The sequence below is a fragment of the Zonotrichia albicollis genome, chromosome 11 (assembly GCF_047830755.1).
Source record: "Zonotrichia albicollis isolate bZonAlb1 chromosome 11, bZonAlb1.hap1, whole genome shotgun sequence".
Taxonomy (NCBI): Eukaryota; Metazoa; Chordata; class Aves; order Passeriformes; family Passerellidae; genus Zonotrichia; species Zonotrichia albicollis.
The window spans coordinates 23,599,475-23,619,601 of NC_133829.1; the positions used below are offsets into that span (position 1 = coordinate 23,599,475).

General features: G+C 46.3%; 1 long non-coding RNA gene across 1 annotated transcript; it reads left to right on the forward strand.

Moving 5' to 3' along the window:
• Window positions 1-7,111: 7,111 nt before the first annotated feature.
• Window positions 7,112-9,379, forward strand: LOC141730634 (uncharacterized). Its single transcript, XR_012582220.1, has 3 exons — window positions 7,112-7,330; window positions 7,555-8,379; window positions 8,457-9,379. It is a non-coding gene; the product is annotated as an uncharacterized LOC141730634 (long non-coding RNA).
• The last annotated feature ends 10,748 nt before the right edge of the window (window positions 9,380-20,127 follow it).

The window sequence follows — 20,127 nt, forward strand, 5'->3', positions numbered from 1 at the left end:
CCCTGTCTCCGTCCTCTGTCCACCCTCCCTCCTCCACCCTCCCTCTTCCCCCTTCCCGGGTTTCCCTTCCCGTGCAGCTTTCCTCCACAGCCCGACCCCCTCGCCGCCCTTTCTCATGCCCTGCTCTCTTCCCGTGACCCCTTTCCGTCTTCGCCGCGCAGCCGCGGGGCTCGGGGCGCCGGAGAATAAAGGCCCGAGGGCCGGAGCCCGGCGTCCCTCGGCCCTTGCAGGAGTCCCCGCACGGGGCCGGAGGCTCTCGGCGGATCCCCCCGTGCCGGTCAAATGCCCCGCCGGACAGCGCCGGAGCTGCGGCTTTCCCGGCACGGCGCCGAGAGCGGCCCCCGCTCTGTGCCGCGCCGTGCCCGCCGTCTGTGCCGCTCCCTCTCGCTGCCCCTGGCCCGGGACAGCGAGGCTGGGGAGGAACCTCGGCCTTTCTGGGGGCCGCCCCGCTTTCTTGTTGCAGCAGAATCCCTTTCTGCCGGGATGGACGTGTGCAAAGGGCTTGGAGGAAGCGCTGCGCTGCTGTCCGGGGCAGTCGGACTCGTTCTGTGCCTTCTTTGGGGCTCAGGGAAAGGGGGTGAAGACTCGGGGCTCTGATGCCGTTGGGGCACCCCGCGGTCCCCAGGAGCGGGAGCCCCACTGCGGTGCAGGAGCAGGCGGGGGGCGGGCGAGGGGCGTCACGCTGGGGGCCGTGCCCCAGAGGGACCCAAAGCTGCCACCAAATTCAGGGAGGGGTGGGTGTAGAATGCTAAAACCTGTCAAGGTATTCGTTTTTATAGGTCTTGGTAAAGAATAGGAATTTGTCTCTAAATTCATCTGGGGAGAAACCCTCTCTATCCACTCATTGTTTACAGGAATGCAGAAAACTCCGAGTGGAGATGGGTAGCAGTTTTGAAGATACTGCCCTAGCGTTTTTATCTAGGAATGGACCGAGGTGTGCCCCGAAACCATCAGAACAGCTGCAGGAGGCAATAGAAAGGGCTCTCTGGCACCTTCTGCCTCCGTTCTCTGCCAGTCCCCAAATCGTGTCGCAGTCCCGGAAGAGGCGCTTGTCATCCAGAGTGCCAAATAAATACCTGTAAATTCCCAGCTCTGCCTTGTGTTTCATGTGTTTTTTTTACTTCATATTTATGTCATTACAGAAAGCAAGGAAAGAAGAAATGTGACTGGTTCCCACTATTGCTGTGTGAAGGCTTTTTTAAAAGGCTGGTGTATTTGTATTCTCTTTCTCCACTCCAAGCTTGACTTTTCCCGTTTTTCGACGTCTGCTGCATTGGGTGTCCCAAGGGGTCTTAGGAGTGGCGCTGATCCTGCTTTTTCTGAGGGTTAATCAAAGTGTGCTAGCAGAATGATTGTTTTCTGCACTGGAAAGCTTTCCCTCAATGCCATCAGTGCACGTACGTGTTTGAATGGTGGAACCAGACGGACTAAGGAAAGCCAAGGCCCGTAGCGGATTTCTGTTTGCTCTGTGTCTGTGAGAAGCGGGCTGTGTGCTGCACAGGGAGAGGCGCTGTTGGAGTGGCATCGGCGCCAGGTGTGAGCTGTGAGGATGATGGGGGCTCGGAGCAGCCCAGGTGTGAGTGTGAGGATGATGAGGGGCTCGGAGCAGCCCAGGTGTGAGTGTGAGGATGATGAGGGGCCGGCTCCTGCCGGGGCGAGGCTGTTTTAAGGGGAGGCTGTGCCTCAGCTCCCTTTTGCACGGAGCTGCTGAGTGGAGGGGTTTATGGGGCGCTCCCGGCGCTGTCTCACGGAAGGACTGCGAGAGCTTCTCCCAGGGTCGGCGGGAACACCTGGATTCGCGCTTGGATACGTCCAAGCATCGCTTAAAGGAGGTGCCGAGAGACGAATCTTTGTGCCGGGGAGCAGCAGCCGAACAGGTGAGCCCGTGTGGGTTTGGAGCGGGGAATTTTGTCCTTCCCCTTTGCAATTTCATCTTGCCAGTCCCTCCCCGCTTCCCCAGGAGCAGAAATGGAGCTTATGAGGACAAAAGGGATTAAGGAGAAGGAAGCAGCTCCTCTTCTTTTATTGTCTGCGTTTGAACTGAGGGGATCCCTCTTCACTTGTGGTTTTAAGGGCGTTGATTGCAGGAAAAGCTGCCTTTTCCAGGCTGTTGGGGGTATCCCGGGGGTGACAGGGAATCCCTGCGTTCTATGTTAAGGGGAATGGGAAAAGTATTCTTGTGGTGTTATGGGTTTGGTTTGAAGGCAGCCACCCCATTTTCATCACCCTAGGGTTGAAATGGAGGGGGCAGCCGTGGTGTCCCTCATTTTCAAGGGTTTGAATGGAGGTGGAAATGGCCCTTTGCCATCAGTCGAAGGCTTTCATTTGAGGAGCGCCCCTTCTTTTGTGCTCTCGTAGGGGACGAACGTGAAGGGGAGAGGACACTTCTTTGCCCTTGTTGAAGGGAGGCGAGCCCCGCCTGCGGCGTCAGTTTCGGGGTTCGGTTGCGGGAAGCTGCAGCTGTGGCAGCGTTTGCAGGGCTGCAATGGGGCCGTGCCGCTGCATCGGAGGGCGCTTTTGGTGGCCGTGGCCCGGGCCGGAACGTTGCCGCTCGGGAGCGGTGCTGGCACGGCCTGGGCAGCTGCCGGGGCGCACGGGGGATTTGGCGCGGCCGGGCCGGCCAAGGGCGGCGGTGGCGGAGCCGCGCCGGTGCGAGCCGAGGGGAGCCGTGCCGGGCCGGCCAAGGGCGGCAGAGGCGGCGTGGGCGCTGCTGCGGCGGCCCGGGCGGTGCCTGCCGCTCCGGCCGCTCCGGGCGCGGGGCTCGGGCGCCGCCGCCACCCCCGGGCCCGGTGCCGGCCCCGCCGGGCAGGGGCAGCGGGCGCGGCTCTCCGGGCCGGCGCCGGCCCCACGTGCCGGAGGAGCCGCCAGAGGAGCCGCTCTCCTGGCGGGAGCCGCGCTCCGTCCGGGGCCGGCAGCGAGTGCGGGCTTCGGCTGCTCGCGGTGCTGGGGCGGTGCCGCGGTTCGGAGGCGCTTTGTCGGCATTGATTGCATCGCTGTGCTCGGTTTGCAGCGGGTGTACGCTAAGGGCTACGGTGTTCTTCCTGAGTGGTGCGGTTCTCGGTGCCGGTGGGGATGATAAAGGTTCGTTTCGGATTGGGTTTCGTAGTCGGATATGTTTTTTTTGCCGGGGTATTATGTTTAGAAAGGCGCGCAATGGTTTTTACGGGTCGTAGCGCGAAGCAGCGGTTCGGATTTTAATTCTGTTGAGGTGGCTTTTATTGGCGTGAGCGGGTAGTGTTTGTTTCGGTGGGCTTTTGAGGTAGCGTCGTGTCGTTCATAGCAGCGGGTTTTTAATCTCGAGAATTGCATATGTGTTTATCGTCTTCCAGGGCTTTTATTTATTTGGTTGGTTTGATTGTAGTGTATGTTTTATGGTTGCGGGTAGTTTGGGAGACATTGTTTATGGTTACGTTTGTCTTTAGGCTTTGTGTTTATTTCTAGGTGTTATTTTTAATTTGATAGCGTGAGACACTATGGGTTTATTCAGTTAGGTATAAATTTTTGGTTAGAAATGAAAGTTTATTCGGTTTTGGGGCTATTTTTGTTGTTGTGTTTTTTTTTTTTTTTGATTGTTTTTTGTTGTTGTTGTTCTTTCATGTATTTGATTGTTGTTCATCGGGTTTTTTTTGGGAATATGGGTATTTATATGGTGGATCTTTTCAAGTAGTATTGAGTAGTTGTTTTCTTAGTTTTTAGTCCTTGAGATTTTTTCTATTTCGTTAAGTAGTTCGGCTGTTATATTTACAGAGGATTGGTTATTCTTTGAGTTAGTGTAGAGGTAGAATTTTGTTTATTTTTTTTTAGTAACCTTCTGGGTCAGTGGCACTGTTTGGGGTTTAGTAGGTTGGTTTGATTTCTTTTTTTAGTAGTTGTTGTAATTTGCTGTGCGTGTTTCTATAGGGTTTTCTTTTATCTTGGTTCCATTTTTCTGATATGATGAGAATTTGTTATTGAAAAGAGTGTTTTGTGGTTTTTTGGCTGGCAGATTTTTGGCTGTTGGAGGTATCTTGATGTTTTTCGAAGATATTGGTGGGAATTCAATGCTCTTTGTATTGTAATTTTATTTAGGAATTGGACTTCTAATGTAATATTATAACTACATTTAAACAAAACAGATGTGTGGAAATGGGAATAAACCTCTCTTGTTTTTATATATTTGATCTTTTTTTAAAATTTTACTTGTAACATAAGTTATTATATATTACAATAAGATATTATCTTTTTTAATTAGATTATTGTGTATATTTATAGATATGTAGATAGAGAATATAAATATAGACACAACCCAACTCAAATATAAATATAGAAATGTGTTTCAAATATATGCAGGTATACATAAAATTTTTAAATAATTGTAAATATAAAATAACATCAATTGATACTACGCATAATAAAAGTAATACTGTATATGTCTTATTTAGTATATTATAGGAAATAGATATAAAATAGATATATCAATTGATGTACTATACTTATAAAACAAATTATAGATATGATAATTATAATTATAAAAGTATTTTTCAAGTAGTTGAAAATAAAGGATGGTTTTGTTTTTCATTTGGCAAAAGCAGGGGTTTTAGTATAAAAATTATAAATACAAATAATATAAAGATAGAAGTCTAAGTATATAAATATATCATAAATAGCTAAAGATTAATATAAAAATTAAAAATAAAGGAAAAAACAAGGTTTAGCAGTAGATATGATACGTAATTTAAAAAAAAATTTATCTCTATTATTTGAACAGGATACATATTATATATATTTTAAATATAATGCATCAATATAAACTAGAAATATAAATGTGTATATAGTCATGCAAGCTCTAAATATAACAATATTTCCATATAGTTTAAAAGAAGGGTTTTCTGGTATTTATTTAGTTAGAATTGGATTTTTTTTAAATAATAAAAGTGTTTTAGAAATGTAGTTTTAAACTATAGAAGAACTATATAAGAACTATACAATTAATAGAGAAAGATATTTATAAAAGCACAGAGAAATACATATAAACAATAGGAATAGACAGAATATATTGTATAAATTACATGCTACATCAATGTTCACTATAAATATGCATGTGACTATAAATATGAAAAATAGAAATAAAACTTTTATTTAAACATGGCTTTAAATCAAGGGGGCTTGTTTGGTTCTTGCTGGATAAGAGGCAGGTTTTTGGCATTTATTTCAGAGCAGTTTTTGTCTGGGGTCGCCCCTGTTCTGTTTTGCCGCCTTCGCTGCCCGCCGCCCCGAGGCGCGCTGCGCCCCCGTCTGGGGCGGGCGGCAGTGCTGCCGCCTTGTGGGCAGAGCGCGGTACTGCAGCCGTGAGCCGGCAGGCAGCCGAGAGGCCGCCATGTTGGGAGTGGCGTGTCGCGGGTGTCTGGGACTGGCTTGACCTTCTCAAAATGGCGGCCAAAAAGGCGGAGAAAATAGCACACCCCGGTAAGTCTGCCGCCCTGTGGCCACAGGGCGGTACTGCACCCCTCGAGCCAGCGCCCTGCCTCTCGCCGCTGGGTGCCGGGGCCGGCGGAAGGACGCGGCTGCCGAGCGAAGGAAGGGCGAGGGGCGGGAGCGAGCGGCATCGGAACAGGGCTGCAGCCCCCGGGCCCGCGCCCGCCCCGCTCCAGGCGCTGGGAGCGACTGCGGGCCGGACAATCCCGGCGGGGCGGCCCCGGGCAGGCGGCGCAGGAGGCGGAGCGGGGCCGTGGCTCTCCCCGCCGTCGCTGCCGGCAGCTTTGGAAGGTCGGGCCAGGCGCCCGTCCTGTCCCGCCGGCTCCCGGTCTCTGTAAACTCCTCTCTGGCTTCGCAGGTCCGTGCTGGAGGGTGGGAGAAAGGGCCCTGCTGGTTGCCGTGTCCTCGGTGGGCAGCGAGCTCTGACCTTGGCCGGATGGGCTGCTGAGTAATGGAACAATGGGGATGCGCTTTAATGTATTTAGTGACCTTTACAGATTTCTCCCCCTGCTTCAGGTGAGCGTGCATCATTGCAGGCTTGGGAATGAGTGAAATGCGCTGAGGAAACCGGCTCTGGGGAGAGAGGGAGGGAGGGAAATCCTCTCCTAACATTTTCCAGTTCTTCTGTCAAACTCATCACAGCAGGACGGCGTGAAGACTGAAAGCGTAAGAAGATGTGGAGGGAAGCAGAGAATCTGACAGGAGCATCGAACGCACGAGTGCACGAATTTTGCTTTTGGCTTGGATTTAAACTCAGAAGTTGTAAGGAATTTAGGAATGAGAAGGGACATTTCAGAAGGAGAAGAAGGAGTTGTTGTTACAGTCCTGGCAAAATCTCTTGTTCTAGCTAATAAAAGAAGTTAGTTTAAATTAAAAAAAAATTAAAATGTGGAGGTTTTTTCCTTGACTATTATATTCATTGGTGGTATATGGTGTGTTGTTTTATTTCTTGGTATTATTAACTCTGTGTAAATTGTTTTTTGAGTGAAGCTAACTTTCTGGATGGGTTGGTTTGTATTTGAGGTAGGTTTCAATAGGTTTCTTTCACAGACTTCTCATAGGTATTACTGGGATTTTGGTATTGTTTACTGTATGTATAAACATACAGATTTGGTAGGGCCAGCTGGGCTGCTGGAGTTTTGGGTGTGAATTTATTAGATGGCTTTGGTTAAATACAGAATAATTATGTAAGTTAACAGCAAATGACCCAATTTATCTAGCTATGCTACCTAACCACAAAGTTTTATGTCTTACCAGTTTTCTGTTCTTCTGCTCCAAGTAGCTGTTGCAAAAAAGAAAGCACTGTTATTTTTGTGAAGAGTTTTCTTCTATAACAAGCCCTTTACTCCCCTTGAATCAGAGAGGCCAAACAGCTGCAGCTGTTCTGAGGGCTTTTATACCTGGGAGGATTTGCCCCCTCCCTTTTCCTGGGTGCCATGGGAACGAGAGACGGACACCATCGGGGGTATATTAACCCCAGCCTTGGCCGAGGGGCTTCATTCCCTCTCTGGGATGTGCTGGGGTAAGAGTTCTCCTCTCATTTCAGTGAAGAGGCTCTTTCAGCTGATCTCAGCTTGTTTCCAGCAGGTGTTTCTGGGCATCTAAAGCAGCAGAGGCGTGGAAGAGACTGTGAAGAAAACAGCATGGAATCCAGGGAGTATGTAGGTTCACAATTTTGGGTTTTGTGTTTAGGGGTGTTAAAGCACCTCTGTAATTTCTGGTTTTGTTCTTGGTTTGTTTTTTATGGTTTTTAGGAGGAGCACGCCTTTCAGAGATTCCAGGTTGTGTCAAGCACAACACTTTTTGCAGCAGATTCATCGTGTCTCAGGAGGGATCTGCCCAGTGTCAAGGATGATGTTTGAGATTGAGGCTTCAGGTGAGTTGAGGATTGTGAGTGGGAGAGGGAGGGTGAGCAGGTATCCAGTTAGGAGTTCTTGGGAGGGGGTTTGCAGGCAGCAGGGTGAGAAAGGGTGTTTATTTGTTTATTTGAGGGCCCCCCCCACAAGGCTTCTAGCAGAGGCATTCCCATGTCTTAGAGCACACAGAGTCATCCACTGCACTCACAGGAATGCCATTTAACTTTGCCTTTCTCTAACCCAGGTGCCAGCCCTAATAAAGGCCACAGCCTTGGAATCAGGATGAAGCTGGAGCCTGAGGGAGCCAGGCACACTCAGGAGAGGGCAAGTAGCCGACTGGCTGGGATTTGGCCCACATAACTCTGGACTCATTCTTTGGTTTTGGTTTTCTTTATTGTAGCTGACCAAGAGGCTCACAGGCCATCACGAGGCTCTCTGAAGCAGACTCATTTCAGGTGCAACGTGGATTCCCATCACCGATCATCCAGAAGATAAGTTGGGAGCCACGGCCTGGAGATGGGGGCGTAGCAGATTTGGAGTTCTTGGGACAGATTTAAAAATTAGCGGAGGGAAAAGCAAACTTGTCCAAGGGCCTCTTAGGACAGCTAAAGGGAGAGGCTCTACTTTTGATGGCAGCTTTCAGGCGGGCAGTGCAGAACAGCTCTGGTTTGTGTCGTGGTTTCCGGTGTGCCGTGTTCCCTAGTGTGTCTTTGGGGTCCCTTTTGCCTTCTTCCCTCGAGGCCCTCACCACAAGCATGATGTGTGGTGTTTGATGTCCCCCTGTTTGTCACGTTCTGTGTCACGGGTGTCTGCACACATACGGGTGCCGCAGCTGTTCTGCCCTGCCGCATGGCCAGCTGCAATGGGACAAGCCCTGGGGAGTGTAAATTTGTAATGGGGGCTGTACTTGGGCTCTAGATGCTATTCCTAGATGGACCTAAGGTGTTTGCAGCTTGTGAGTTATCCTGGTGGTGTTTGACACATGTTCTAACTTTCTTTCAGGTGCAGATGCATTGCATCCATGGCAGAGGGTCAGAGTTAGCAGGTGCCGGGCCTTCCTAGGAGCACGGTGAGTAGCAGACTGGTGGGGTTTTGGCCGATGCGGTGCCAAGATCAGGCACTGATGTTTGGTTCTCTTTACTCTAGCTGTCTGAGAGACACCAGCCCGGTGACAGCAGGACCTTCCCAGCTGACGAGGTGGCCTTTCTTTGCACCTGGCACGGACCGGCATCGCCAGATGTCTGAGAGATAAGTAGAGGGCTATGACCCACAGAGGGGATGAAGGCAGGGTGCTGGTTTGGGAATTACTGGGAGGGGTTTTTGAGTCCAATTTGGAGGTGGGGGGGTGTCCATGAAGTGGCCCCTTAGGCCCCATGAAAGCAAAGTCTCACTTTTGATCACAGTGCTGAGGTGTTCAGGGCAGAGCAGTCCCGGTGTGTCTGGTGTCACTTGTCTGCTGTGCATTATGTGTTGTTTGTGTGTCTCCTGTCTTACCTTAGCCCTTTGAGGGGCCTGTCAGAAACCTTGGCATCATTGTTAGCATCTGTGATCTCTGCATTCCTTGGCCTGGCACCCAGGCCAGAGATGCAATTCTGATACCTGTCTGAGCTCCCCAGTCAAAAGTTCTCTCTTTGGAAGCATCCAGTCAGATGTCTTGTCAGGTCTTGTTCTGAGCTGTACGGACAGCTGTGCCCCACCTGGATCCATTATGGTGGATTAGGGCTTGAAAGAATGTGAGGGCAGGCAGAGGATTCTGACCATAGGATTCCTAGGCATCCATCTTTACTGTTCTTGGAATCAATCATTCAGTTAGCATCTTCTTCCTGCAGTGTTCTCTGAGCCTCATCAGCTCACCGTCAGTTTGAACTCAGTCATCTCCTTTTGCATTCTCTCAGTCCTTGCAGCCATTTTCCTTGCCAAGGGATTTCTGTTCCTGTTGTGTCCCCGTTGTGTGTCCTGTCCTGTCTGTCCTGTGTCACGGGTGTCAGCACACATTTGTGCCGGAGCTGCTCTGCCCTGCCGCATAGCCTGGTGCCATAGGAGAGGGCCCGGGGACTTGGAATGTGTAATGTGGGGTGTAGTTGGACTCCAGATGGGATTTGTAGATGGACACAGGACATCTGGAGCTCTTAAGTTGTCCTGCAACAGTATGGGTGCCGTCTCTATGGCTTCAACGTGCTAGAAGGGTTTTCCGGTCGTCCCGTCCCCCGCCTCTATGGTTTCAAGATGGCGGAGACAATTTCCGGTCCTCCCAGCTGCCGTCTCTATGGTTTCAACGTGCCAGAAGGGTTTATCCGGTCGTCCCGTCCCTTCCCTCTATGGTTTCAAGATGGCGGAGACAATTTCCGGTCCTCCCAGCTGCCGTCTCTATGGTTTCAACCTGCCAGAAGGGTTTATCCGGTCGTCCCGTCCCTTCTCTCTATGGTTTCAAGATGGCGGAGACAATTTCCGGTCCTCCCAGCTGCCGTCTCTATGGTTTCAACGTGCCAGAAGGGTTTTCCGGTCGTCCCGTCCCTTTTCTCTACGGTTTCAAGATGGCGGAGACAATTTCCGGTCCTCCCAGCTGCCGTCTCTATGGTTTCAACGTGCCAGAAGGGTTTATCCGGTCGTCCCATCCCTTCTCTCTATGGTTTCAAGATGGCGGAGACAATTTCCGGTCCTCCCAGCTGCCATCTCTATGGTTTCAACGTGCCAGAAGGGATGTCCGGTCGTCCCGTCCCCCGCCTCTATGGTTTCAAGATGGCGGAGACAATTTCCAGTCCTCCCAGCTGCCGTCTCTATGGTTTCAACGTGCCAGAAGGGTTTATCCGGTCGTCCCGTCCCTTTTCTCTATGGTTTCAAGATGGCGGAGACAATTTCCGGTCCTCCCAGCTGCCGTCTCTATGGTTTCAACGTGCCAGAAGGGTTTTCCGGTCGTCCCGTCCCTTTTCTCTACGGTTTCAAGATGGCGGAGACAATTTCCGGTCCTCCCAGCTGCCGTCTCTATGGTTTCAACGTGCCAGAAGGGTTTATCCGGTCGTCCCGTCCCTTCTCTCTATGGTTTCAAGATGGCGGAGACAATTTCCGGTCCTCCCAGCTGCCGTCTCTATGGTTTCAACGTGCCAGAAGGGTTTTCCGGTCGTCCCGTCCCTTCTCTCTATGGTTTCAAGATGGCGGAGACAATTTCCGGTCCTCCCAGCTGCCGTCTCTATGGTTTCAACGTGCCAGAAGGGTTTATCCGGTCGTCCCGTCCCTTCTCTCTGTGGTTTCAAGATGGCGGAGACAATTTCCGGTCCTCCCAGCTGCCGTCTCTATGGTTTCAACGTGCCAGAAGGGTTTTCCGGTCGTTTTTATTTGGTTAGAGGCAGGAGTTTGATTTTAAATAATAGAAGTGTTATAGAAATGTGAATCTTAAGATAGAAATAGATAATAAATATATAAAGGGAGATTGCTAAACTATGACTACAAATTGAACTATAAATATAGGTAAGTAATATGAAGAGTTGTAGTATAGAATATAAATAACATGATATGGCAATATAAATTATAAATGGGAATATAAATATAAAAATAAGTAAGTATAGTTTAAAAGAAAGGGAATTTTTTGGCTTTTATTTAAGTAGAGGCAGGGGTTTTATTTTAAATAAGTGTTACAGAAGTAAAAATCTTGACGCAGAAATATATAATCAATGTATAAAAATATGTATAAAAATATATAACTGCTCGCATCAGATGTAATGTAGAATATAAATTTATTTACAAATTGAGATTGATAAAGATGAATGTATAAGTAAGCAATATACATTAATGTACATTATAAATGCAAATAGGAATATAAAAATCAGACATAAGGATAAAACCTATTTAAATATTGTTTGAAAGAAAGGGTTGGGGTTTTTTTTATTCTTACTGGGTTAGAGGCAGGGTTTTTATTTTAAATGATATGAATGTAGATATTATTGGTATATATTTCTCAATATTGAGATATACAATCAAGATATAAATATATATATAAACACAAAATATAAGTAAATAGAGATAATAGGAAGAGATGTAATGGAGAATACAAATAACAGCATACGTAAGTATACATTTTAAATGTAAATGTGAATATGGACCTGAAAAACAGAATTTTAAAAAATATTGAAATACAGTTGAGAAGAAAGGGTTTTCTTTTTGGCTTTAACGTGGGTGGAGGCAGGGGTTTTATTTTAAATAATGGAAGTGCTACAGAAGTAAAAATCCTAACACAGAAAGATATAATAAATATATAAAGATCTGGATAAAAATACGAAAAAAAAATAGAAGTAATAGGAAGAGTTGTAACATAGAATATAAATTTATAAATAAATCGGAAAATAGAAATGCAAAATCGAACACACATCAGTATAGAATTTAAATATAAATGTGGATCTAAATTTGAAAAATATTATTAAAAAAAAAAATTAAATACAGTTGAAATGAAAGGGGTTTGTATTTGGCATGTATGGGTGGACGCAGGGGTTTTATTTTGAATCCTGCAAGTGTTAGAGAAGTAAAAATCCTAAGAGAAATGTATACTTCCAATGTAAAAATAGGTATATTTCGCGCGGGGCCGAATTGTTCCGAAGAGCCGAGTGTGGCAGAACAGAGCCGACTTGAGCCGAAGAGCCGAGTGTAGCCGAAAACCGCCGAGTTTACACCAAGAGCCGATGGTAGCCGACTGGAATCGATAGCCGAGGGTAGCCGACACTGGCCGCATTTAGACAATGCGCCGAATGTGACCGAGTTTCGCCCAAGCGTGCCGAGTTGGGCCGAAGAGCCGAACTGAAACGAGTTTAGACCAAGAGCCGAACCAAGCCGAATTGAGCCGAGTTTCTTTAAACAGAACCGAAGGACGCCGCAGCGCTCTCCCTGCAGGTCTCCGGGGCACACGGCAGGGGGCGCTGTATAAAGTAAGTATAAAATATCAACTATCTATAAGAAGGAATAAAAGCTCTATGTCATGTACAGCAGTAGAAAATTTCAGGCTGCCAGGGAGTAAATAGTTTTCTTTACATCATTTTCGTTTTGCAGTTTTTTTTTACTGCCAGGTAGCCCGAAAGTTTCTAGTGCTTCTTTTTTATTCTACAGCTAGAAAGGAAAACCAAGATTAGACATACAGGGAAAGAAGGAAAGAAAAGGAAAACAAGAAAATACAGAATGGAACTGAAAGGAAGAAAGAAAGAAGGACAGGAAGGCAGGAAGGAAGGAAGGCAGGCAGGCCAAAGAAAAAAACCCAAGGAGGGCAAGGAGAAACCCAGGGAAAAAAAAAAAAAAAAAAAAAAGGATAAAGACTTGGAGATGCGCAAGAAAAAAACCAGAAAAAATCCCCAAGATGGGCAAGAAATAAAATCAGGAAAAAAAAAACAAACAAACAAAAAAAAAACAACAAAAAAAACCAAACAGGATGGGGATGAAAATTTCCAGAAAAAAACCCCAGAAACAAAGAGAAAAAAAACCCCAAGATGGGCAAGAAGAAACAAAGAAAAGAACCCAAGAAATGACAGAAAAAGTCAAGGAAAAAGGGAGGAAAAGCCCCAAGAAGCAAGGCAAGAAAGAGAGGCAATAGAGGCCACAAAAAAGGCAAGAGAAAACCCAAGAAATGCCAGGAAAAGGTACGAAAATGGTTCTGCCAGATGCGATCAAGGTGAGCGGGTTCAGTCTCAGGTACAGGAGATGAACAAGTGTCAGATTAGCTCGGGGCACTGCTGTGCAATGCAGCCGTGACAGGATTGATGTTTAAATCTAGTTTAAATAAATTGGGGATTGTTTGGCTTTTATTGGGGTATAGGCTGGAGATTTCATAAAAGGTATAAAAATAGAAATCCAATTATATCTTATATATATCGATATCGAGAAATATTTAATATACGTAAATATAAGTAAACAAATATGTTATGTAAAAAGAATATATCTATTATTATATAAAAAGGTATTCTCTCCAATCTATAAGATATCTATAAATATAATAAATGAAAATTACAAATGTAAATGTGAATAGAATTACGACAAACAAAATTATTTTTAAAATTTTAAGTGTGGTTTAAATAAAGGGGTGTCTATGGTTTTTCTTTCGTTAGAGGCAGGGGTTTTATTTTAAATAATATAAGTACTATAGAAATCTAAATCGGCATAGAGAAATATATAATAAAAATCTAAAGATGTAATACTAAACTATGAATTTAAAAAGAAATAGAAATAGAAATCTATGTAAGTAACATGAAGAGATGTAATATACAATATAGTAAATATTATACAGTAATATAAATTCTAAATCTAAAAGCAAATATAATTATGACAAATAGATGATGGGGGCTCGGAGCAGCCCAGATGTGAGTGTGACGATGATGAGGGCTCGGAGCAGCCCAGGTGTGAGTGTGAGGATGATGAGGGGCCGGCTCCTGCCGGGGCGAGGCTGTTTTAAGGGGAGGCTGTGCCTCAGCTCCCTTTTGCACGGAGCTGCTGAGTGGAGGGGTTTATGGGGCGCTCCCGGCGCTGTCTCACGGAAGGACTGCGAGAGCTTCTCCCAGGGTCGGCGGGAACACCTGGATTCGCGCTTGGATACGTCCAAGCATCGCTTAAAGGAGGTGCCGAGAGACGAATCTTTGTGCCGGGGAGCAGCAGCCGAACAGGTGAGCCCGTGTGGGTTTGGAGCGGGGAATTTTGTCCTTCCGCTTTGCAATTTCATCTTGCCAGTCCCTCCCCGCTTCCCCAGGAGCAGAAATGGAGCTTATGAGGACAAAAGGGATTAAGGAGAAGGAAGCAGCTCCTCTTCTTTTATTGTCTGCGTTTGAACTGAGGGGATCCCTCTTCACTTGTGGTTTTAAGGGCGTTGATTGCAGGAAAAGCTGCCTTTTCCAGGCTGTTGGGGGTATCCCGGGGGTGACAGGGAATCCCTGCGTTCTATGTTAAGGGGAATGGGAAAAGTATTCTTGTGGTGTTATGGGTTTGGTTTGAAGGCAGCCACCCCATTTTCATCACCCTAGGGTTGAAATGGAGGGGGCAGCCGTGGTGTCCCTCATTTTCAAGGGTTTGAATGGAGGTGGAAATGGCCCTTTGCCATCAGTCGAAGGCTTTCATTTGAGGAGCGCCCCTTCTTTTGTGCTCTCGTAGGGGACGAACGTGAAGGGGAGAGGACACTTCTTTGCCCTTGTTGAAGGGAGGCGAGCCCCGCCTGCGGCGTCAGTTTCGGGGTTCGGTTGCGGGAAGCTGCAGCTGTGGCAGCGTTTGCAGGGCTGCAATGGGGCCGTGCCGCTGCATCGGAGGGCGCTTGTGGTGGCCGCGGCCCGGGCCGGAACGTTGCCGCTCGGGAGCGGCGCTGGCACGGCCTGGGCAGCTGCCGGGGCGCACGGGGGATTTGGCGCGGCCGGGCCGGCCAAGGGCGGCAGTGGCGAAGCCGCGCCGGTGCGAGCCGAGGGGAGCCGCGCCGGGCCGGCCAAGGGCGGCAGAGGCGGCGCGGGCGCTGCTGCGGCGGCCCGGGCGGTGCCGGCCGCTCCGGCCGCTCCGGGCGCGGGGCTCGGGCGCCGCCGCCACCCCCGGGCCCGGTGCCGGCCCCGCCGGGTAGGGGCAGCGGGCGCGGCTCTCCGGGCCGGCGCCGGCCCCGCGTGCCAGAGGAGCCGCTAGAGGAGCCGCTCTCCTGGCGGGAGCCGCGCTCCGTCCGGGGCCGGCAGCGAGTGCGGGCTTCGGCTGCTCGCGGTGCTGGCGTGGTGCCGCGGTTCGGAGGCGCTTTGTCGGCATTGATTGCATCGCTGTGCTCGGTTTGCAGCGGGTGTACGCTAAGGGCTACGGTGTTCTTCCTGAGTGGTGCGGTTCTCGGTGCCGGTGGGGATGATGAAGGTTCGTTTCGGATTGGGTTTCGTAGTCGGATATGGTTTTTTTGCCGGGGTATTATGTTTAGAAAGGCGCGCAATGGTTTTTACGGGTCGTAGCGCGAAGCAGCGGTTCGGATTTTAATTCTGTTGAGGTGGCTTTTATTGGCGTGAGCGGGTAGTGTTTGTTTCGGTGGGCTTTTGAGGTAGCGTCGTGTCGTTCATAGCAGCAGGTTTTTAATCTTGATAATTGCATGTTTGTTTATCGTCTTCCATGGCTTTTATTTATTTGGTTTGTTTGATTGTAGTGTATGTTTTATGGTTGCGGGTAATATGGGAGACATTGTTTATGGTTGTGTTTGTCTTTAGGCTTTGTGTTTGTTTCTAGGTGTTATTTTTATTTCGATAGCCTGAGGCACTATGGGTTTATTCAATTAGGTATAAATTTTTTGTTTAAAATGAAAGTTTATTCGGTTTTTGACCTTTTTATGTTGTTGGTTTTTTTTTTTTTTTGATTGTTTGTTGTTGTTGTTGTTCTTTCATGTATTTGATTGTTGTTCGTCGGTTTTTATTTTTGGGAATATGGGTATTTATATGGTGGATCTTTTCAAGTAGTATTGAGTAGTTGTTTTCTTAGTTTTTAGTCGTTGAGATTTTTTTCTATTTCGTTAAGTAGTTCGGCTGTTATTTTTACAGAGGATTGGTTATTCTTTGAGTTAGTGTAGAGGTAGAATTTTGTGTATTTTTTTTTTTTAGTAACCTTCAGGGTCAGTGGCACTGTTTGGAGTTTAGTAGGTTGGTTTGATTTCTTTTTTTAGTAGTTGTTGTAATTTGCTGTGCGTGTTTCCATAGGGTTTTCTTTTATCTTGGTTCCATTTTTCTGATGTGATGAGAATTTGTTATTGAAAAGAGTGTTGTGTGGTTTTTTGGCTGGCAGATTTTTGGCTGTTGGAGGTATCTTGATGTTTTTCGAAGATATTGGTGGGAATTCAATGCTCTTTGTATTGTAATTTTATTTAGGAATTGGATTTATAATGTACAATTATAACTATAACTATATTAAAACAAAACAGATGTGTGGAAATGGGAATAACCCACTCTTGTTTTTATATATTTGGTCTTTTTTTTAAATTTTACTTGTAACATAATTATATATTACAATAAGATATTATCTTTTTTAATTAGAGTGTTTTGTATATTTATAGATATGTAAATAGAGAATATAAATATAGACACAACCCAACTCAAATATAAATATAGAAATATGTTGCAAATATATGCAGGTATATATAAAATTTTTAAATAATTGTAAATATAAAATAACATGAATTGATACTACGCATAATAAAAGTAATACTGTATATGTCTTATTTAGTATATTATAGGAAATAGATATAAAATAGATATATCAATTGATGTACTATACTTATAAAACAAATTATAGATATGATAATTATAAATATAAAAGTATTTTTCAAGTAGTTGAAAATAAAGGATGGTTTTGTTTTTCATTTGGCAAAAGCAGGGGTTTTAGTATAAAAATTATAAATACAAATAATATAAAGGTAGAAGTCTAAGTATATAAATATATAATAAATAGATAAGATTAATATAAAAATTTAAAATAAAGGAAAAAACAAGGTTTAGCAGTAGATATGATACATAATTTAAAAAATAATTTATCTCTATTATTTGAACAGGATACATATTATATATATTTTAAATATAATGCATCAATATAAACTAGAAATATAAATGTGTATATAGTCATGCAAGCTCTAAATATAACAATATTTCCGTATAGTTTAAAAGAAGGGTTTTCTGGTATTTATTTAGTTAGAATTGGATTTTTTTTAAATAATAAAAGTGTTTTAGAAATGTAGTTTTAAACTGTAGAAGAACTATATAAGAACTATACAATTAATAGAGAAAGATATTTATAAAAACACAGAGAAATACATATAAACAATAGGAATAGACAGAATATATTATATAAATTACATGCTACATCAATGTCTACTATAAATATGCGTGTGACTATAAATATGAAAAATAGAAATAAAACTTTTATTTAAACATGGCTTTAAATCAAGGGGGCTTGTTTGGTTCTTGCCGGATAAGAGGCAGGTTTCTGGCATTTATTTCAGAGCAGTTTTTGTCTGGGGTTGCCCCTGTTCTTTTTTGCCGCCTTCGCTGCCCGCAGCCCCGAGGCGCGCTGCGCCCCCGTCTGGGGCGGGCGGCAGTGCTGCCGCCTTGTGTGCAGAGCGCGGTACTGCAGCTGTGAGCCGACAGGCAGGCGAGAGGCCGCCATGTTGGGAGTGGCGTGTTGCGGGTGTCTCGGACTTTTCGTTGACCTTCTCAAAATGGCGGCAGTCGAGGCTGCTGATTTCCCCAGGATCTGCCATTTACGTCAAGGAGCAGCAGCCAGAAGATGTGTCACAGCACGTTCTTCAGCGTCTCAGGTAAGGGCCGCTGCGAGCGTGTAAGTGGAAAGAATGTGTGAGCGTGTGTGAGAGCACGTGGCTGTGTCTGTCTGTGTCTGCTCGTCTCTGCATGTGTGAACACATGCTGACTGGATTTAACCTTATTTATATGACTTTTGCTTTTCAGGTTTTGCAACTCATTGTTAAATTTAGAATAAAAAAATCCCCAGCTGCCTTCCCCTCCTCCCCGCCTGTTTTTTTTTTTCTTGGTTCTGGTCGAGTAAAAACCCAGAAGAATACCACAAGATAGGCTAGAAAAGACCCCAAAAAACCCTGTAAAAAACCCAAGATGGGCAAGAAAAACGCAGAAAAAAAAGCAGAAAACACCCAAGATGGGCAACAACAAAACCCACACAAACACCCAGGAAAAAACCTCAAGATGGTCAAGAAAAAATCAAGAAAAAACCCAGAAGTATCCCAGAAAAAAAACCTCAAGATGGGCAAGACCAAACCCAGAAAAAAAACCTTAAAAACCCCAAGATGGGCAAGAAAAACACAGAAAAAAAACCCCAAGATGGGCAAGAAAAAAACCCAGAAAAAGCCCCCAAGACGGACAAGAAAAAAACAACAAAAACCCCAAGATGGACAAGATGAAAAGCAAAAAAAAGCCAAAAAAATCCCGGAAAAAAACCCCAAGACAGACCAGAAACAACTCAGAAAATAAAAAGGGAAAAAAAAAGCCAGGGAAAAAAACCCCAAAAAGGGCAAGAAATAAGCAGAAAAAATCCCAGGGAAAAAAGCCCAAGATGGGCAAGAAAAAACCAGTAAAAAACTTAGAAGAAAACCCTGAAGACTGGCAAGAAAAAACGAGGAAAAACCCAAAGATGGGCGAAAAATACCTGTCGTAAAAGGTGCCGTAAAGCGCGACTGTCGTAAAAGGTGCCGTAAAGCGCGACAGTCGTAAAACTGCCGTAAAGCGCGACTGTCGTAAAACTGTCGTAAAAGGTGCTGTAAAGCGCGACTGTCGTAAAATAGGCCGTAAAGCGCGACTGTCGTAAAATCGGCCGTAAAGCGCGACTGTCGTTAAAGGTGCCGTAAAGCGCGACTGTCGTAAAATCGGCCGCAAAGCGCGACTGTCGTAAAATTGGCCGTAAAGCGCGACTGTCGTAAAACCGGCCGTAAAGCGCGACTGTCAAAAAAGGTGCCGTAAAGCGCGACTGTCGTAAAACTGTCGTAAAAGGTGCCGTGAAGCGCGACTGTCGTAAAATCGGGCGTAAAGCGCGACTGTCGTAAAACTGTCGTAAAAGGTGCTGTAAAGCGCGACTGTCGTAAAACTGCCGTAAAGCGCGACTGTCGTCAAAGGTGCCGTAAAGCGTGACTGTCGTAAAAGGTGCCGTAAAGCGCGACTGTCGTAAAATCGGCCCTAAAGAGCGACTGTCGTAAAATCGGCCGCAAAGCGCGACTGTCGTAAATACGGCCATAAAGCGCGACTGTCGTAAAACTGCCGTAAACCGCGACTGTCGTAAAAGGTGCTGTAAAGCGCGACTGTCGTAAAACTTTCGTAAAAGGTGCCGTAAAGCGCGACTGTCGTACAATCGGCCGTAAAGCGCGACTGTCGTAAAACTGTCGTAAAAGGTGCCGAAAAGCGCGACTGTCGTAAAATCGGCCGTAAAGCGCGACTGTTGTAAAATCGGCCGCAAAGCGCAACTGTCGTAAAATCGGCTGTAAAGCGCGACTGTCGTAAAACTGCCGTAAAGCGCGAATGTCGTAAAATCGGCCGTAAAGCGCGACTGTCGTAAAACTGCCGTAAACCGCAACTGTCGTAAAATCGGGCGTAAAGCGCGACTGTCATAAAACTGTCGTAAAAGGTGCCGTAAAGCGCGACTGTCGTAAAAGGTTCCGTAAAGCGCGACTGTCGTAAAACTGCAGTAAAGCGCGACAGTCGTAAAATCGGCCGTAAAGCGCGACTGTCGTAAAATCGGCCGTAAAGCGCGACTGTCGTAAAACTGTCGCAAAAGGTGCCGTAAAGCGCGACTGTCGTAAAATCGGCCGTAAAGCGCGACTGTCGCAAAACTGTCGTAAAAGGTGCCGAAAAGCGCGACTGTCGTAAAACTGCCAGAAAGCGCGAATGTCGTAAAATCGGCCGTAAAGCGCGACTGTCGTAAAATCGGGCGTAAAGCGCGACTGTTTTAAAAGGTGCCAAAAAGCGCGACTGTCGTAAAACTTTCGTAAAAGATGCCGTAAAGCGCGACTGTCGTAAAAGGCGCCGTAAAGGGCGACTGTCGTAAAATCGGGCGTAAAGCGCGACTGTCGTAAAACTGTCGTAAAAATGCCGTAAAGCGCGACTGTCGTAAAAGGTGCCGTAAAGCGCGACTGTCGTAAATACGGCCGTAAAGCGCGACTGTCGTAAAATCGGCCGTAAAGCGCGACTGTCGTAAAACTGTCGAAAAAGGTCCCGAAAAGCGCGACTGTCGTAAAATCGGCCGTAAAGCGCGACTGTTGTAAAATCGGCCGCAAAGCGCAACTGTCGTAAAATCGGCCCTAAAGCGCGACTGTCGTAAAACTGCCGTAAAGCGCGAATGTCGT